Here is a 21,341-nt window from a genome sequence, read left to right on the forward strand (position 1 = left end):
ACTTAATGGTAAGGTCCTTGGGAATGTTGCTGAACAAAGAGACCTTGGAGTGCAGGTTCATAATTCCTTGAAAGTGGAATCGCAGGTAGATACGATAGTGAAGAAGGTGTTTGGTATGCTTTCCTTAATTAATCAGATTATTGAGTACAGGAGTTGGGAGGTCATGTTGCGGCTGGACAGGACATTGCGTGCAATTCTGGTCTCCTTCCTGTCGGAAAGATGTTGTGAAACTTGAAAGAGTTCAGAAAAGATTTACAAGAATGTTGCCAGGGTTGGGGAATTTGAGCTATAGGAAGAGGTTGAATAGGCTGGGGCGTCGGAGGCTGAGGAGTGACCTTATAGAGGTTTATAAAATCATGAGGGGCATGGATAGGGTAAATAGACAAAGTTTCTTCCCTGGGGTGGGAGAGTCCAGAACTAGAGGACATAGATTTAGCGTGAGAGATATAAAAGAGACCTAAGGGGCAACCTTTTCATGCAGAGGGTGGTATGTATATGGAATGAGCTGCCTGAGCAAGCGGTGGAGGCTGGTATAATTGCAACATTTAAAAGGCATCTGGATGGGTATATGAATAGGAAGGGTTTGGAGGGATATGGGCCGGGTGCTGGCAGGTGGGACTAGATTGCGTTGGGATATCTGGTAGGCATGGTCACGTTGGACCGAAGGGTCTGTTTCCGTGCTGTACATCTCCATGACTCTAAATAATTGTATAAATTTATGTTAGAAGATATATATAGCGAATGTTATGTGTAGTGATTGCTATTGAGGATAGAGTTTAAAATTCAATAGTATACAATGTGAGGAATTATGTTATCTACAGTACATGCAGCCATATAAAATACATTCTTCTACAATATAAGAAATGGTTATAAATTAATATATACGGTACTCACCGTGTGTGAAATAATATTGATGGAAATATGGTATATGGTGTGGGAAATAGGGCTGGATCCAACACGGGGATCCACACTGCATACAGTACAGAGATTAGCTTTCGACGTTGGAATTGAAACATTAGTGTGGGCAACACACTAACATAATTACTACATAGAGAGAAAGATAAAGAATAGAAATTGTATTCTGTCTTATTATCACACTCACTTAGGGTGCCTGTATCAATCAGCATTCCCGAAAGATCAAACCAACTGACCCTCTCCCAATACGCTGCTAACAACACGAGAGCATTTCTTGAAATATATGCGCAACTTTGACATTATAACTGATACAGAAAGAGACTGTTTCACAACACAATCGCCAAAAACATTTGGTTAACCTTCTCTGAATCGGGGGATTAGACTACAGTCATTTTATACACTAACATCTACCCGCTAGTGCCTTTAAATTGCATTGTGTAAGGGCATTTCACTTAGTATGTTGCTGTTTAGTAAAATTTCAAGGGTATTTTGAACTTGGCGGAGCTATTGTGCTAACAATGCACTTAAAATAACATGAAGTACACAACAGATAAGTCTGCAGACGCTAGGAAGAAGAGAACACAAAGTGCGGAAAATCCACAAGAAGTTAGGCAGCGTCTGTGGAGAGGAGACAGAGTTAACGTTTCAGGTCAATGATGTTTAATCAAAACTGATGGAAGATTATCGAACTGAAATGGTCACTTTCTTTCTGCCTCTTCAGGTGTTGCCTGACGTGTTTTTCTGCTTCTGTTTCAGATTACCTGCATTCGCAGTTTCTTGCTTCCATAACAGAGGTGGTGTTGGTTGACCTGGACAAGCTAGAATCAGAGCAGTGCTCAAACATTTGATATATTCACCAGTAACCTAGTTACTTTCGATTCATCTGCAAATGACCAGTAAAAATCAATACAGACACTAGTTTGAGTCATTTCACGTTAAATCAATACATTAGCATTGTTTTTCTCATCAGCATTTTTTTATTTTCAACATGTTTTGTCAAAACATTACATCTCTAAAATATGATACAGTAGGTGGTGTGTTTTACGCGAAGGATCCTGACACATTCGGACTTTTTTTTCGGTTCTAATCAAATGAAGGATGTTCGTGTTATTATTAAACCAGTCTGACCACCTCGTCATCAAAGGCGCCATCTTTCATACCCTTACAGAGAGATTTTCGACTTGGGGCCCAATCAATGGAGAGTATTTGCTATGGTTTTGAAGACACTAAGAATCAGCCTGAATCTGTTGACAATCATTCCAAGAAGGAAGTTCATACTCACCTAAGCGGCACTTCCGACCCGTCAATCCATGCTTGGTTCAATCTCAGGATCCGTCGTTTAAAGACCAGTTATTCACCAACCAGCAGCCCGCTCACCTCAGCCATTGTTCGTTCTAATACAGTTTTGAATACGACCACAACCGTGTTCGGTCGCATTGCTGCCCCCTGCTGTTGAATGCAAAGTTTAGGCTGTAATAACTTGGTTTGCGTTGAAAGGACTATTTGTCAATCGCAGATGTTAAATTGATTCTTTTTTATTATATAGAGTATATAAGAAGGCGATAGATGTCACTTGCAACACGTCTACAAAGCAGTTTTTATAAATCTGTCATCAAGAGACAGGTTAATTTTAAATTCAGTTTGAAATTGTGATGGAGAATGGGGGGGGAAGCCAAGAAACAACACATGATTTATTAAATAAAAACATGCATAGTTACCAATCTATTGGGTTTGCGCCATCTGAACAATATTTGGATAGTGCGGTTTGTCGAGTTGGTCATAAACATTCAGTTACCACTTGCCTGATGGGGACTGCACTTTGCAATGACGGTAGCTGCAAAACGACAGAAATATACATTGGAATGATCGTATTAATATTTCCTAAAATACAGTAATAATAGAATCATCACATTGGTGGCTCTCCGTGGCATATAGTCAGAAAACTTGATGTTGCAATTTCTCCAACCATTTCATATATTCAATGTTACGCCAAGTTTGTAATGTGTATGTTTATTTTTCAGTCAGTCTATAAATAACTTGAGAGAGTTCTATCACCCCATACTTGGTAAATCAAACTTTTTTTTCCCAAAGAAGGATGTAAGAGGTGTGAGTTTCAAACAGTTAACAGAGCCTGAACATTGACTTCGCACAGCGTCACTTCAAAACCATATTAATTTGCAACTCAAGTCAAAACCCGAAATGTGTCAGAAAGGGGGAACAAGGGACATTTTCCACGAGAAAGCTTCCAAATTTTACAGTGTGTTGATTGGATGGCCGTGATATTGAAGTGTTGCATAATCTACCTGAGTGTACTCAAACATCCCGGCAGTTTATTAAGACACAGCAATCATTGCTCTTCCTGTTCGCATTGCTTATATATCAGACAGAAACAAACCCACCGTTTTATTCATTGCTTCCTGGATATATTTGTTCAATTTGTATTAATTCATTCAATAGGTGGTAAATCTACGCCTAGTCCTGATATATGGGTGGCAATTTTAAAATCTATCTGGATCAGACACAGGGAAAGATTCAAGGTTTTGGATTGCTCGGTGAATTAAGACATAAAGTTGATAATGGTCATCAGACTGTCCTCGCCCCATTAATGCTCTCTCCCGAAAGTATTGGAGAGGGGCCCAGCACAGGCCTTTGGCATGACTCTGCGATGCAAGGTGTAAAGCAAGCCAGTGCCTATGCCTTATAACAATAAAACTAACCCTGGTGTCAATGAGAGACTATTTTAGGTCCCCGTGCTACTTTCAATCTTGTTTCAAGTCTAATGTTTTAAATTCTATCTCCTTTAGGTTCTATTCGTCCCTCCCCACTCCAGTAAGTGTTCATGTCAGCCTCGATCATGGTGCTCTGCAGTTGACTTCTGCAGCTTCCCTTGAGATTCAGCTCTACATTCAATTTGCCCACGAGCTGGTGCTGGCCATCAGTTTGCCATGGTTTGTGGAGCCGTGGATAAGCTCCACAGAGCACTTTCCACTCCCTGCTTTAACATACACAGACACAAACACACGGACACATCAAACCGCGTAGCTTACACCCCATCCGCATGCTTTCATTGGAATCTCCACCTTCCCCAGGCCCACATGTTTTCATTTGAAAAAGGCCAGTCTTGTAGCGCACTTATTGCATTGTCTCAAAAAAAAATCCCTTTCGATCGCTAGAGATGATTGATGGGGACACGCTCATAAAATGCTAGCGGCTGCTCTCTTCAGGCGCTTGGCAGCGTCCATTTCGGGCGCGCTTGCCATCATCTCAAATAGCAGCGTATAATACTTTCACTTCTAACATATGGGTGATGTCGGTATGACAAGAAAGTCACGAGGATTTTCCTCCCGAGTCTTTAAATCTTGTCAAAGGTCAAACAAGACGTGTATTCGATTTATAAGGGCGTGAGTGAGTGTGGGGATAAATGCAGAGGGATTTATATTAACACACAGCATTTTATAGCGTGTCAGAGCAGTTCGTGCAAAGCTCTGGGGCTGATAAATAAAGCAGCAGGCAATCAATGTTGTGTACAAATAGGGAAGGACATTTTATCACCGCTCAGCGCTCAAAGGGGGGATTCTGAGGCTTTTTTTTAACGCAGGCGTTCAAAAGAACTGCATTGGATCGATATTCAACGTGAAACATCGAAAAGTATGCAAACATAAATGCTAAGCTGCACCACGTTCACTTGGTTCCAGAAATTGCAGCAACTCTGCTGCCCATTGTACGTGTGCTGTCAATGGCAAAGAAAACAATGATTCACACTGGCCACCAGAATATATGCATCAACTGTTCAATGTATAAAAATAAGGCGCCACTCCCACCTCTTCAAAAAAAAACCTGCACTAGCATTTCTGTCCGAGTTTGCACTTTGAATGTCAGATGATTTTGTAGGTCAATGTTTCAAACAGGAACAGGTTGACATATTCACCTCTAACAGTACCTCTGTTCTGCCAATGCGGCAGCTCGATTGAACGGGCAGAGTGACAAGGCTGTTGGTCGGACTATCTCTTTAGCACAAAGTCATAAAGCAACCTCAAAGGCAGAGCAGAGGAATAGTCCTCGTTCACAAGTCCAGATCGCTCTACCTCGAACAGGTTCAACGTCAGATGATCTTTCGAAGGGTAGTTTCAAGATGCAGAATATATGGTGCTCTCAGCTATTTTCAGTTCTGTAGTCCGGTTGACGCTAGAGTTTAGCAGTTTCGCAAATTAAAGTTTCTGAAGTCCAAAATAAGTACTTGACTGATTCGTATGTGTTAATCTAGGTCGCTGAGTAATTACGTGTAGTCACGGCTTTGTATTGTCCTTGCAATTGAGCAGAATAACCGGCCCAACAACTGGGCAAAATAACTGGTATAGCAACTCGGCAGAATAACCGGTACAACTGGGCAGAATAAATGGTACAACAACTGGGCAGAATAACCTGTCCAGTAGCTGGGAAATATGACTGGCCTAGCAACCAACTTGACAAAATAGTTGTACACCGGCCAAGGAAACAACGAGTTAAAGATGAGCAGTTTAACAGGATTAAAATGTTCCACAAAAAGCAAAATTCTACATTTTTAAAAAGTTGCTAACGTGGTATTAATTCTCTATCAAAACGACATACACTTTTCACACACTTAAATATGCAAACGAGTGTTCCGCCTCAATGCTCAGTTTTTGTTGGTTTTGCTGATAAGTTTGTACATGTATTCACTGTATGCGTGTTTGAATGCTACTATTTGTGACATCGGTGACATTCTCAATGCACCATAAAATCAAAAAAATGTCCAGTCCAGAAATAAATACTCTGGTTGCATGCATTGGGGACGCGTAAATGTTTGGAAGCCTTCGAAAAAACTGCCAGCAGATTAGTGTTGGTCACGATTTGTAGATTATCAGCAATGAGATTTCGGGGGGAACTGTGAAAGACTGATTGACTTTGAGCTGAAGGGATTCAGTGCAGAATGAGGTGAAAACGTACAAATCGATGAGCAGGGATTAGAATGGATCTGATGAGAGATTGCAGGGTCTGAAACCAGCAGCGGATCGTTACCAGTGGATCTCTGACGATTAAAAGACAAATCCATGCTCAGTAGATCTTCACCGATTGATGCCAATCCTTAGAGATGTATAGCAGAGAGCTTCCAGGTGTCTGCGGGGAAATCGTTCAATTAAAATACGGTCAATTTAAATCATATCGCACGTTTAATTGTGAGAACGAGCTGCTTTCATGTTTTGTTTCCTGGCGATATTATCTCGGAATGTCACTTTTGTTTCATAATTAAGTCACCAATTTTAAGAAAACCTCCCCAGGCCTGCTATTTATCCTGTAAATGTGGCATCGAATCCGCCCCGCTTTTCACTCCAATGACTGCTAATAAGTTAGTGTGTCAAATTCTTGTGGCTGCCAATGACGTCCGCTTTCATTTGACAGACTACAAATCCCAAGATCCCTCAGTGTCCAGCGAATCTCGGCTGGCAAGGGACTTGGGACCCTCTGTCTCAGTTCCCACTGTGCCCTGCCACGGGGTCACATGACCTTGCAAGCTCTCTTTGTCAGAGGGTGCATTGGAAGAAGGGGCCAGTGCAAACCTTCAGTGGCCAATCGTCAGAAATAGATATATGTTATACAAAAGAAAGCGAACAAGCTTTCCAAAGCACAAAACTTGTAAGTCGAAACCGAAAAAGATACATATGGCTGCTCTGTGCGAAAATCCCTGCATTTCATTGTTGCATTTCAATCGTGAAATTCCTGCATTTCATGCGTTCTTTAAAAAATCTATATAATTAACAAGGGCATATTAACGCTCGGAATTCTGTATCACTCGAATTTTTGATATTTGTGAGTACTTAGGGAAATATGGCAAGAACAAATCACCAATGCGCCACATTGTCTGAGTTGATCCGCTCAATGAGAAGGATGAGAGAGTTTCTCAAAACGATCCCCTTGGGGACGTCTAATGGTCAAGAATCACATCATTGGCCAACTGCAGTGCATGCTCACAGATCCCCGCGGTGTTACCAACCTTCCGTGATCATTGATTCTCAAATGATCTCCCCATCCCAGTTTGCTCGATATTTTATTGAACTCTATGTAACAGAGAATCTCAGGGCTAACCCAGGACAAACCCGAAAGGTTCAGACAATCCGCGTTTAACTGACGGCACGGCGTCCGCCTTCCTGCAGCTGTTCCCTTCGGAGGAGTTTGACACTGATACCATTAAACTGCTACGAGGTCACACTGTCCACTTTCAGTCTTTACCAGTGCTCTCGCTTTCTATCGGATTTCTATCGGATCCTATTTATCTCGTATTTAAATAGGAAATCTACATTACATCCATATGGAGTCTAAATGCAGATTACGTATTAAGCACAAATACTGAGCTCAAGCGACCGTTTTGGTTTTTAAACTTATTTTTAACAAGTCTATTGCAAATAACCCCAAGGCAACTGAAGTGATATTGAGTCATTGTCACTTAAATAATGCTAAAATAAGCCCTCTTCAGCCATTCACACACAAAGAAAGGTTTATGTACGATTTGGAGAAAGCGTCGTAATCTAATCACCTACATTTTTAAAAAAAATCGGCAAACCTCGCTCGTAGGGAAGTGATTCCTAACTTATTTTAGCCTTTTAGTTTTGAACAGGCAGGATGGGGACAAGAATCATCACAGTTATAAACGCGATTTCTCTCATTCATCTTTAATGATTCTTTTCCAAGTCCTCCCAACTCACAGGTCGTCAGGACAACTATTGACTTTAAAAAAAACAAAATCATTGTACTGAATTAAAAACTGCACCGCTCTGTAACTCCAACCAAGGCACTGCATCATTTTAATCGAAGCAACATTCTGTTGTAAAAGAAACAAACTTGAACAAATTATGAGCGGCGTGAGACTTCCACTTGTTAATTTCACAGTTAAGGCCCGCGTTTAAAATAAAGCACCTTGTCTAATTTCATCCAACTTTTCAATGTGAAAGGTGAGCATTCCCATGAATATACATATTTCGTGGAGGTGGATCAACGACATTACAGAAATTACTGCTCTGAAGTCTTATAGGGCCTCTCAGATGGATGACTTTACTTTGTATATAATATGCATGCGTGGTAAAAATTACAGTGGACTATGTAACACGTTCACTTGGGTAATCCAATTGCACTTCTTACCAATATAGAGCAGGGCGTACCTTAGGTAGCCGCCAATTTAAAATGCTCATTTAACTGTTTCGATTAATTGAGAAGAGATTTATTCAGATCGAGGGAACCTGCTGGTGATGGGATTCCCCCATCGCTTAAGCTGACTTTTTTTTGTGAAAACTCTCCAATGACGACCTTGAGCTTCAGATTTCTATATTTTAAAAGAAAATCCAGGTCCAGACCTCGAAGAAAATCCTTGTTGATAGCCTGACTATTCGAGGTTACCGGAAAGGGTTGAACAAGAAAAAAAAGCTCATATTTTTAAGAACTGAAAAGGAACTCTTTGGGATGTTTAGTCTCACAGTTTTCGCTGTTAACTGAGTCGTAGACCTGTTATCGCAAAAAGAATAGACATGGGGGAATCTCAAAATATCCAATCCGAGCTGAGTGTGAGGAAGCAAAGGTCTTGTACTTATCCCGCTAGTTCAGTTGAGATTTTATAGATGATCATTCCCACTGATTAATATAAACGATTAACGGCGAGGCTGTAGTTTTAAACTGGCCAACAAGCGATAAGCCGAGACTAATCTTTCCACCCTCAGTCTTTCCGGAGATGACATGCCGAGTTAACTAGAATGGGAAAAAAAATTAACAAATTCTTTTAAAAAAAGAGAAAACCGCCCGGACATGTAGTTGCTCTCTTCTGTTGACTCACCGACGGTACGACTGCTCAGTGCACAGCAGCTGCGGACTTTGAAATGTTTTAGCAGATTTCCCAATCACCCAACCTCCACAATAACCGCCCCAACAAATTAAAATGAGAGTGACTACATTGGCATATAACGAAGTCCGGCTGAAAATTCCGTTTGCTTTATTTAAATTGGCTCTCAGTGACTACAACAGGTCTTTGGAGATCCTGCAGAAAGAAGGGATTCTGCTTTGTTATGGAAACGACAAATCTGCTCAAACTAAGGAGAAGCTGGGGAGACTGGACAGAAGCCTCTAATTAATATTATGCATGATCAAGTCGAAATTCGTTGCAAGAAACAAAACAAGTGCAAACCTTTCCTGATTACATTTTAGTGTGAATCTTTTATTTGTATGTTAACGTCAGTCCTCTTTAATTTCTTTTTGAGACGTCATCGATCCTGCGGGTATAGCTTTAAATATTCATACGGAAAGGATGAATTCTTAAAGGAGAACCCGCTACAATTGCAGATTTACCTTAAAGGTGCTCATTCATATTTGGTAATTGCAATTTTTTTTATCACGGACAGTGGTGCTTTTCGCAACGTTTCTTTCATCATATCAATTCGTTCTTGTTTGGTCTGATCCGAAACATAAGAATGTAAATTCAGACCCATCAATTATCCTTAACGATCTAGTCTGGTCTCACTTACTAAACCAGTCCCCAGAGACCAGGGAAGCCTTTCCCTTGTTTGGAGCAATTGCCTTAAAAAAAAGCAAATTAGAAAAATAAAGACTAAATCACCAATTCGAAATACAATTATTACAGATGCTACAAGAGCTACCAATATTTGAACTGAAAACAAAACCCAATTAATAACTGGTCATGTAAACTGGAAACGAGTGTTTTGCAAGCCGAACTTATCTGTAAAGGACTTTTTATCATTAATAATCTTTTTTATAAAGCTTTTGTTATTTTACTGGAAACTTGAAATAGTAATCACTTCATGCGTTTGGATACAACAAACTCATAGATTTGTACGTTTACTTCTTCTGAAATATTTTTCTGCTGAGAAGGTAAATTTAGCAATTGTGTGTGATTAAACAAAATTCAAACGAAGGGTGTTGTTCCAATTCGGTCAAACTCGTCTTTATTGATGTTAGTAGGATGTTAACATTATCGCAGTGGGGATTAATCAACGGTTTGAGGTTTGCAAAAAAAAGTTGACTATTGATGCCGCTTTATAAATACAAATAACATTTTCCCAAACCCCACCGCCCCCCACATTTGTTTGGAACAGGAACAGATGAACCTCAAAGGCCAATTGCAAAAGCCTCCAGCGCCATCTACTGTTAATTTGAGTATTATGTGGCACCCGAATCAATTATACCTTTTTTATTTTGCTTAAAGTCCAAAACGTTCCGTGTGCTGAGAAACGAATGAATATTTCTACACATTCTGTTACTCTGAGGTACATAGGAGTACTTAATCGTCTACATTTCAGGATCAGTGTTGAAGTGATTAGGCCCGCGGTTGACATCTAAGGATGCTGCCTACAAAGACCTTTTAATTCACGAGGCATTTATTTCCCCTTTCTTGGCATTAGTTTGATTTTGTCACCAAGTTAGAAAGGGTTTTCAGGGATCAAGCAACTATCATGTCATAAGGTAATCTGAACAGCCAATCACATTCAACTATTCTCACAGACAGCAATCCAGAAATCAAATGCACTGATGATCTTTTTTAAATTATACTTTAAAGAGTGTGAAATGAGCATGCACATGGGGTTAAGGCCAATGTTGAAATATCATAAGCAAAATAAAAAATAGTGTTTTATCCGAATGAAGAAATTGGTCTTCCAAGACTTTTTCACTCGAGTTGTGAACTTTCCTCATTTCCTCTCCCCCCACCTTGTCTCAGTCAAATCCCTCGAACTCAGCACCGCCTTCATAACCTGCAATCTTCTTCCTGACCTCTCCGCCCCCACCCCACTCCAGCCTATCACCCTCACCTTGACCTCCTTCCACCTATCGCATTTCCAACGCCCCTCCTCCAAGTCGCTCCTCCCTACCTTTTATGTTAGCCTGCTGGACACACTTTTCTCATTCCTGAAGAAGGGCTTATGCCCGAAACGTTGATTCTCCTGTTCCTTGCATGCTGTCTGACCTGCTGCGCTTTTCCAGCAGCACATTTTCAGCTCTGATCTCCAGCATCTGTAGTCCTCACTTTCTCCTTGTGAACTTGATACCCTGATATCCAGTAACACCTCATCCAAAGGGGTGTAACAAGTGTTAACACAATGAAACAACACTCTTCCAGTTCACTGGTTTTATCATGATTCCAGCCACAGGGCATCAAGAGCAAGGCCCTTTGAAAAGTGTAGATTCATTGACAGCAACTGCTCAATTTCTGCATTTAACTGCAATTGTGCATGTACCTGAAATTGCTGTTGCATTTAGGGGCACCATGATGGTAACTGCTGGTAATTTCAACTTTTTTATTAACCAGAATCTAGTCCAGGATATCTTTGGAACCTTTTGATCACATCACACAAATGCCGAGCAATGACCATCTCCAACAAGAGAAAATCTAATCTTCACTCTTTATCATTCAATGGCATAATGATCACTGAATCCCTCATTATCAGTATCCTGGGGTCACCATTGACTGGAAATTCAACTGGATTAGGCATATACATACTGTGGCAATAGGGGCAACTCAGAAGCTAGGAATCCTGCAGGAAGTAGCTCACCCCTGACTCCCTAAAACCTGTACACTATCTACAAGGCACAAGTCAGGAATGTCATAAAATATTTTCCATTTAGTGAATGGGTGCAGCTCCAACAGGTTTGGTATGTTTTGGCGCAGCCATTTTGGCACGGCCATTTGGGTGCCAAACCTATTTTGGCGCTAGACGATTTGGCGACAGATATTTTGGCGCTAAGAACATTTCTTTTTTTGTAAATCAGCATTACAGTTTTTAGTGATTAACAGATTTAATGTTTTTATTTTTCAATAAAGTTACAGTTTTAAAACTTTTTGAAGTTCTACCTTTGAATGATGATGAATCAATCAATTTTTTTTCCTAGCGCCAAAACGCCCGTTGCCAAATGGGCTGGTGCCAAGTCAACAGGCGCCCAAATGGCTGCACCCAATTATTCCATTCTGAGCTCCAACAACAACCAACAAGCCATTCAGGACAAGAGAATCGGTTGATTTGAACCACAAACAAAATTGTCAAATTGGATCCAAAATTGGCTGAATGACAGGAAAAAGAAAGTAATGGTCGAGGTGGGATTTTGTGACTGAGAGCCTGTGTCCAATGGGGTCCCACAAGGATCAGTTTTGAGCCCCTTGCTGTTTGTAGTATATGTATTGATTTAGACTTGAATGTAGAAGGTTTGATCAGTAAGTTTGCAGATGATATGAAAATAGGTGAAGTGATAAATAGTGAGGAGGATAGTCTTAGATTGTAGGAGGGTATGGACAGGCTGGTCAGATGGACTCATCAGTAATCAATGGCTTTCAGTCTGGATAAGTATGAGGTAATACACTTGGGCAGAACAAACAAGGCAAAGGAATACATGGTGAATAGTAGGACCCTGGGAAACAGCAAGGAGCAGAAGTACCTTAGTGTGCATGTCCACTGTCCCTTAAGGTAGCTGGACAGGTAAATAACATTGTTAATTAGGCATTTGGGATATTTCCCTTTATCTTCCAAAGCATAGAGTTAAGATCTAGGAAGTAACGTTAGAACTAAATGAAACATTAGTTGGGCTGCAGCTAGAGTATTGCATGCAGTTGTGGAACTCACATTATAAGAGGGATGTGAACAGACTGGAGAGGGGCAGAGATTTACCTGTGATGGAGAATTTTATTTCTGAAGAGAGATTGGACAGATGGGGGCTGTTTCTCTTGGACTGGGGGAAGCTAAGGGGAGTAGGCATGATTGAGATGTATAAAATTATGAGGGGCATAGATGTCGTAAATAGGAAGAAACCTTTCTCCTTGGTAGAAGGATTGATGACCACGGACATAGATTTAAGGTAAGGGATAGGAGGTCAGAGGAGATGTGATAAAATTGATTTTATCCAGAGGATGGTGGGAATCTTGAACTCCCTGTCTGAAAGATAGTAGAGGCAGGAACAAGTAATAATTCAGAAATTTTTAGATGTACATTTGTAATGCTAAGGCATTCGGACAATGGGACATGCACTGGAAAATGGGATTACAATAGTTAGCTGCTTGTTATTGATTGGCACAGACTTGATGGGCTGAATGGTTTCTTTCTTTGCTGTAGACCTCAATGACTCTATGACATTCACTCTCTCCACCACCAATGATCAGGAGCAACAGTATATATACCATCTAAAGACACACTGCAGAAATTCACCAAGAATCCTTAGACAGCACCTTCCAAAAGAAACCATGGCTGCTTCCACCTAGACGGACAAAGGCAGCAGATATCTGGAGACACCACCACCTGCAAGCTCCCTGCCCAGCTATTCAACATTCTGTGTTTGAAATATTTTGCCATTCCCTTAATGTCTCTGGGTCAAAATCCTTGATCTCCCTCCCTAACAGCATTGTAGGAGTACCTATAACACATGCACTGCTGCGGTTCAAGACAACAACTCACCACCACCTTCTCAAGGGCAAGTAGGACCAGACTATCATTAATAGCTCAGCTATAGACATCCATATATGGTGAATCATTTTAAAAAGTAAAAGTTAAGTTTGTATACTGCAAATTTATTTGAATTGGAAGGCACCATAGGCCTATCAGTATGCTTAAGTACTTTGGGCTAAATTCCAAAGCAATACTAGTTGGGTGTCATGATAATTGGAAGTGCTCTAGCTCACACCAAATGGAAAACAGATGTTCCATATGGCTAGTTCAGTGATTCAGGTTGACAGTAATGATTTCTTGCCAGTATTTGAAAAACTTGCAGAATTCTCCCAGTGCCTTGGCCAACATTCTTCCCTTACCCAAAGTGACGAAAAACACATTGAATGGTCATTCATTTCATTACATAAAAATACATTTCCACGTTCAATAGCAACTCTTTCAAAATAATTAATTTGATGTGAAGTACAGTGATGCTTTTCTGAAAGAGTTGGTTAAACAATAATGCTTTCATATAAGTAGGTTCAAACTAATTCTTTATTGCCATCATTTTATGGAAAAAAATTGATGGTAATTAAACAGAAATTGGCATGTTCACCAAGATAATGTAAATTCATAGGGAAAGTAGAGATGAAGTTCATTACTAAGGCAAATAGCTACTCGAACAATAACAGCTTATATTTATGTAATGCCTGTAACAAGATGAGTATTATAAAAATAAGTATGACTCTAAGGCACATAAAAGGATATTAGCTCAGATAGTTAATCGAAAGCTTGACTAAAGAGATGTTTTTATGAGATGAACAGGTGTAGGTGGGATACTCTGCCTGGGCCTGGGCCTGGAATCATGGCCATCAATAATGAAGCAAGTACAATTGGGATACACAAAAGTCCAGAATTAGAGGAGTGCAGATATCTCAGAGAGCTGAGACTGTTACAAGATATGGAAAAAAGGAGAAGTTTAGAATAAAGATGATATTTGATTTGAAGACAATGTAGAGCAAAGGGGTAGTAGATGGAATGAGACTTGTTGCCACTTAAGAAACAGGCAGCAGAGATTTGGATGACCTCAAGTTTATGAAAAGTAGAATGTGGGCTACCAGCTGGGTGCGTGTTTGGAATATTCAAAAATAGAGGCAACAAAGGCATGAATGAGGGTTTCAGCAGTAGGTGATTTCAACTGGGGCTAAGTCAGATAGTTTTACAAAAGTGGAAATAGGTGGTCTTAGTCATGGCATGAATATTTTAGTCGGAAGCGCAAACTGAGATTAAACATGGAACCAAAATGCAGATGTACTGTCTTAATCAAGTTGCCAAGTAGAGGGATGGAATTGATAACTAGGTTTGGCGCAAGCACTAAAAACAATGACTTCATCTTCCACCTATGCAATTAAGGGACATTTCTTTTCATCCAGTACAGAATTTCCATCATCGGCCCAAATTTCTATGTAGCCTCCAATTCTGTCCTCCTTTGAGAAACTAGATGGTGCCAATTCCCAACGTGAAGACCAAAATGCTTTCCTCTCAGCAACAGTTTACCACTTACATTTCCAGGCCTTCATCTAGCACCCCTGTATGCTCCACTGTCCCTCTCTACTGTTCATCTAAGCAAATTAGGAATGGCAAATAACCAGTTTCATTGCATCATTGTGCCAAAACTGGACCAAAAGATATAACAGTTCAGTCCTTCAAGATATCGTTTTGGAGATCAGAGACAATTACAACATGCATGCTCTCCAAGACAAATACAACATGTACTTTGCCGTAAATATCTTATGCATAATATGACTCTTATTTTGTTTCTTTGCTTGCACCCTCTATGTACGTATTTGGGAGCTGTCATCTCTATGATTTACATTTTTGTTTGTGCAGAGAAAGAGACAGACAGCTTGGTGCAGTTTAGAGCATTGAACCTTCAATGTACAGCTCTATGCTACGTCATGTCACATCTACAGCACCACAAGCATTGCAGCTGCCTCAATTTATTAGCAATGTGTGAATATCAAGGGGAACTTATCCATGTGAGGTGAAAGGGGTCTATCGGCAATTAGGGGTAGTGACATAATCACTTAAAATGTTAATTTGCTTCCAGTCCAGGCTATTGAGTACAGTCAGTCCTGCAGAGCAGTCTACATACTACAGATACATAGTCATGGTGCTTTGGAGCCATTATTCCAACATGTGGGCCATTTGTTTCTGCAATGAGACAAAAGAAGGGACTGAGTGCGATGATAGTGGCTGGAAAAGCAGTTAGTGGTGATGCAGGACCTGGAGAAGTGATACGATGTCCCCAGTGAATGAGTAGGAAGTGCAGAGGGAAAGAAAGATTAGTAGTTTGGGAGGATGAGTTGGTGAGAACCACTAAATGGGCATTAAGCATGTAATAATGAGTAACAGAATTCGAGAAAGTGATGACTGTGAGATAGCAAAGAGAATGTGTAGCAATTACCCTTGCTGAGCATGAAAAGTCATTAACCTTTTTCCTGCACTGCTGTGTGCTATATTTCACCCAGAACACAGCACTGACCTGGGATGCTTTTTCAGAACAAGCTGGCTTGGTTTATTGATGTGAACTCCTTTGCCAGTTAGCAGGAGAAAACACTGCCCTCTTTTCGCCACATTGTCCACCAGCATCTCCAGGTTCCTGGGGTCAGTGAACTAACATGTCTTTATGGGTCATTTTCTTCAGGACCACAGTGCAGGACTACAGTGTAAAGGACAGTTCCTGGCTTGCAGCACCTGATGTGGTGCAAGACTGAGGTTAATTACGATAGCATGCATGTTACAAAGTCCCAGCAGCAATGAGCACTCCTAATTCGCCTGCTGAATGATACCATGAGGGGGGCACAAAGAGGCCAGTTGCATAATTGTTGAGCTGTACAATAGAAAATCGTGTAAGAAATGTCATCAGGTGGTCCAGACTCTAGAATCTCCCCCCATAAAAAACTTTGTCAAAAAACAGCATCATTTGCCTCTTATTTCTCTTTTCAGGTTTGAAATATGCTAGAAATGTTAAAAGATGTCATTTTACAAAGACCAAATTTAAAATGTTAAAGGCAAAGTTACCATAGTTCTACTGGACCATCGAGCTGCTCACTCACTATAGAGCGATCTCAGGTGAGAGAGAGAGGTTGAGAAGGAGAGTCCTCATGTTAACCTCAGCCTGAATGGGAATTGAACCTACACTGTTACCATCACTGCATCACAAACCAGCTATCCAACTAACTGATCTGTCTGAATGCTTAAAATGTTAAATTTAAGCTCAAATTAAGAATGTGTCCATTAAGCTTGTAGATTATTGGAATGAAAATGTCATTAATACTTCTACAACTCATGCAGTGATGACCTTAAAGATACTTGGTCCCCTTCACCTCCCTCTACCCCCTGTTATTTTAATCTTACTCCTTGTGTATTCATAAGGCACTCATAGTATCCTTTGACATTCACCTCTCTGATCCTGAATGACTTCTCCTCAGTGAAAGCTTCAACTTAATATCCTTATGCGTCCACCCTAGTGGATTTCTCCTTACAATACTGAGCAATCTTTCTATTGCCTTCTGAACCCACATCTTTGGCAATGAATTCTGGACAAGACAGGGGCCCTTTTACTCGACACCAGTATTCTCCCTCAACCAACACACATCCCTCTGGCCTCTCATTCTCTCCTGGTCCATTTCTTGAAACTCCTGGTGCAAACTGAGCCATTTCAATCTCTCTCTGAACCAGCTGTGCTCTGTTTTCTCAAGTAAAACCCCAACAATGTCATCAAGTACTCAAAGATGTTGTTGCTGATGACTGCTTAAACAACTGGGACATTGTACAGCCAGATTATCAACTCTCTAACTTACCTCCTTCCCACCATGGCTCATGACCCTACCACTGAACATCAATCATTTCTACATCTATCATTGACCTCACTTTCTCTCCAGATCTTCCTTCAATGGTCTTGTAGTCCTTCAACATGAACTATTGGCATTGATCGTCTTCCCAAGGATTACAAGCTATGTGACCCTGATAGACCTATTATTTCAGCTTGTTCCACTCAACTCATCTCTTTCTATTTTGACTATCTTTTCTCCCTTTGTCCAGTCTTTCCCCTCTACATCTGTGACTCTTTTAATGCTATCTGTTACTTTAACAGTTTCCAAATTCCTGGCCCTAACCATTTTCTTTTCAACTATGCTTGACCAATCTCTCTCTGCACCTCCAACCCTCTCCAAGATGTCCTTCTTTCATGAACAGTGACCCAATGAGTGTTCATTTACTCTCACTTAACTGAACTTATTCACATCTTGAACAAATTGAACAAATTCTGTCAATTCATGCCCGCCAGAAAAATTATATTGCTTTGAATGTCCACAAACTGAATTCTAACTATGTCTCCCTTTTGGTGGGATATGTGAGGCATTTCTTGTTCCAGTTCTACGCAGACCTAATTCCCCAACGATTTCTCTGGTATATAGCTGAATGCATTGATGTTGCTGTTATTTTCATGTTAAACTGAAGAAGAAAAATGATTATTTTGTTTATAATTTCCATCACTCTCTCATGCTCATCTGACACATCTCCAACTCTCCCTTTCCCTTCTGACTGCATTTTATTTCCTTTTCCTTCACAGGTTTCACTTTTATTCAAATTTTGCTCTTGTTTCCACTTTCAGACAGCAGCGGTTGATCATTCCACCATTTGTACCTTTACTTATCCTGTTTCTTTACCTTTCCCATTCCCAGTCCCTTTGGCCTGCTTAACCACTCTTTTGTCATTTACTCTTTCTTGTCTTCCACTTAAAAATGATCTTTCCTCTTGTTCTTCACTCATCCTCTTCTTTTTCATTGGCCTAAATCCTTCATGAACATACAAATGGAAACAGAAGTAGACCCGTTGAGCATGTTTTATTATTCAGTAAGGTTATTGCTGGTCTGCTTGTGTTTCAAATTGCTCATTTCCATTTACCCCTAATGGCCCTTGATATCACTTCCAAACAAGAATCTATCAACCTGTGTACTAAAAATACTCAATGATGCTGTCTTCACTGCCTCCACCGTCTTCTGAGGTTGAGATGCATAAAGTTGCACAGCACTGTGAGAGAAAATGGTCTGCTCATCTCTGTCCTAAAACGATGACCCCAATTTTAATAGAGTATCTCTTGTACTCCATTGAATAAAATCCCAATTTCTTCTCAGACATCAGTCTTGCCATCCCAGGTAAACCTTCACTGTACTCTCTCCATAGCAAGAACATCCTTCTTCAGACGTGGAATTGTACGCAATATTCCATTTGTGGCCTCATCATGGCCTAATGCAATGGCAGCAAGACATCACTGTTCCTCTCCTTGAATCCTCTCACTATTAAGACTAATATATCACTTGCCTTCTTTACTGCCTGCTGCACCTGCCTGCCTACCTTCAGCAACTGGTACACAAGAACACCCAGGTCTTATTGCAGACTTCCCTCTCCCCATTTATAACCATACAGATAGCAAACAGCCTTCTTGTTTTTTCTACCAAAGTGGATAACCCAACATGTGCCACATTATACTGTACCTGCTGTACATTTGCCCACTCACTCAGCCTGTCCAAATCACACTGAAGCATCATTGCATCATTCTTATAGTTCACCATAAAACTATAAGACCAAAAGATATAGGAGCCGAATTAGGCCATTCACCCCATTGAGTCTGTTCCGCCATTTGATCATGGCTGATATGTTTCACCAGCCCATTCTCCTGCCTATTCCCAGAACCCTTGTTCCCAATACCAATCAAGAACTTAACCATTTCTGTCATAAATTCACTCAAATACTTGGTCTGCACAGCCCTCTGTGGCAATGAATTCCACAGACTTGCCAACTCTAGCTCAAGAAATTCTTCCTAATCTCAGTTCTAAAGGGTTGTCCCTTCACCTGGAGACTGTGCCCTCGAATCCTAGTCTCTCCTATTATTGGAAAAATCTTCTCCATGTCCACTCTGTCCAGTCCTCTCAGTACCCTGTTAGTTTCAATCAGATCCCTCCTTATCTTTCTAAACTCCATTGATACAGACCCAGAGTCCTCAACCATTCCTCATATGACAATTTCTTCATCCCTAGGGTCATTTTTGTAAACCTCCTCTGGACCCTCTCCAATGACAGCACATCCATCCTTTGATATGGGGCACAAAACTGCTCTCAATATTCCAAATGTAGTCAGACCAGAGCCTTTTGTAGCAGTACATCTCTGCTCTTGTTTTCATGACCTCTTGAAAATCTTCATCCTCTCATGTCATCTGCAAATTTGGAGATATTACATTTAATTCCCTTAACTAAATCTTTCATATATAATGTGAATAGTTGGGGACCAAGCTCTGACCTCTATGAGTCACTGCCTGCCATTCAGAAAAATGACCAGTTCATTTCTACTCTTCTTTTCTTGTCTGTCAATCAGTTTTCCATGCATCTCAATACATGACATCTTTCACACTTCCTTTCAGGATCCTTAAGCATCTAATACACCTTTATTGCCAAGACCTGGAAATCATTCCAACAAATTCATTCTCAATGAAAGAATAAATCAAGTAAAGTACTCACCTGTTGGATTCGATCCCTTCTTATTGACCTCATTTCACTCCTTATATCCTGTATCTCATTATTTTCCTCAAGTTGTTTCTCAGTCCATTTGTTGCTACCTTACTCTGTTCCTGGCAATAAACCTTTTTTGTGCATTGTTGGTTTTGTATAATCGCATATATGCTGCTGTTTTTTTGTCAGTTATTGGGGAATTAGATACCCAAAAGGCTGCTTTCAATAATGCACTAGAGATGCATTTCATTCTATACATACAGAGTATTGCTGACTGGAGTTACTATTTCCTACACCAATCAGTTATCCTGTCTTTCATTTAACTTTCAACTGTACATTCAGATGTTGGAGCTGGATTGCTATATATTCGTTTTTGTACTTGGCCCTTTTCCATTCCAGATATTGTACATATAGTAATGGCTTTGTGCCTTAAAGGGATGATTAAAAAACATTGGTTCAATCTTTTCAGGATCACATCACTTTTATTTTTGCAGGAAGGGAACATCAATATTTTAGAAATACAATTGTCTGAAGTGTCCAAAATTTAGTCATCAGCATCTTGGTTCAGTCCATTTCTTATTTCCGAGGCCTCGATTCTCCAAGAAGACCAGTGCAACAATCAAAATTTTTAATTTAGATCACACTTGCTCAGATCCCTCATTGTCTATATTTTGAGATGATATAGTCATGGTGGCAGCTTTCATAATCCCCAGCTGAGCAGCCCACTCCTAATGTTAACTACTTTTACCTCAGCCAGAATATTCTTTAACAGATAAGCATGGTCTGGTATCCTTACAAGACTAAGTGACATCCTTGATGGTTGATTCGTTTCACAGACACATTTGTTTCTTTTCCAAGGGCATTTCTCACTCTTTATATAAATTTTATTTCTCACATTTTGCTTGTGTCTATACCAATTGACTAGGAATGAAGCACTTAGTAAATGAATCCCTTAGAAACTATTGAGAATATCTTGAGATTGTCCTAGACTGTTAACTGGAATATCCTAATCTTACAAAGACCCAGCAAAAACCTGTGAATAATTAAGTCAAGTTGGTCTATACATGCTAGAATTGTTGATACTGGCTGACCTCCTTCTTTACTGTGGCTATTATTATTTTCTCCAAAGTTAAGAAAATCCCCAGAAGTGATAAAAGCCTGCAGATATTTGCAAGCCCAAGAGCAGTTCCTAACAGGCCAACTGTAAATCATAGCTAGGTCCAGCATGGCAATTACTAGATTTAGTTGCAACCTTCATTTTGCATTTCAATATGCAACTGGGATATTGTTGAGGTATGAATATCTAAAAAAGGAAATTTTGTTCAGCATAATAGACACAAACATATTTTAGGCTGAGAGGAAAAAGATTTAAAAGGGACCAGAGGGGCAATTTTCTCAAACGGAGGGTGGTTTGTATGTGGAATGAACTGCCAGA

The 21,341-nt window shown here is 40.2% G+C and overlaps 1 long non-coding RNA gene across 2 annotated transcripts; it reads right to left on the minus strand.

Annotated features, from left to right (window-relative positions):
• Positions 1–1,743: 1,743 nt before the first annotated feature.
• On the minus strand, positions 1,744–8,831 carry LOC122550663. Of its 2 annotated transcripts, none has more exons than XR_006311909.1 (3): positions 8,753–8,831; positions 4,844–8,667; positions 1,744–2,749 (listed from the first exon to the last, which is right to left on the minus strand). It is a non-coding gene; the product is annotated as an uncharacterized LOC122550663 (long non-coding RNA). The 2 variants fall into 2 exon arrangements; XR_006311908.1 differs by lacking the exon at positions 8,753–8,831 and having other exon boundaries at positions 1,744–2,364; positions 2,634–2,749; positions 4,844–8,746.
• Positions 8,832–21,341: the final 12,510 nt, after the last annotated feature.

Source organism: Chiloscyllium plagiosum, chromosome 6, assembly GCF_004010195.1.
Source record: "Chiloscyllium plagiosum isolate BGI_BamShark_2017 chromosome 6, ASM401019v2, whole genome shotgun sequence".
In the NCBI taxonomy this organism is placed as follows: domain Eukaryota; kingdom Metazoa; phylum Chordata; class Chondrichthyes; order Orectolobiformes; family Hemiscylliidae; genus Chiloscyllium; species Chiloscyllium plagiosum.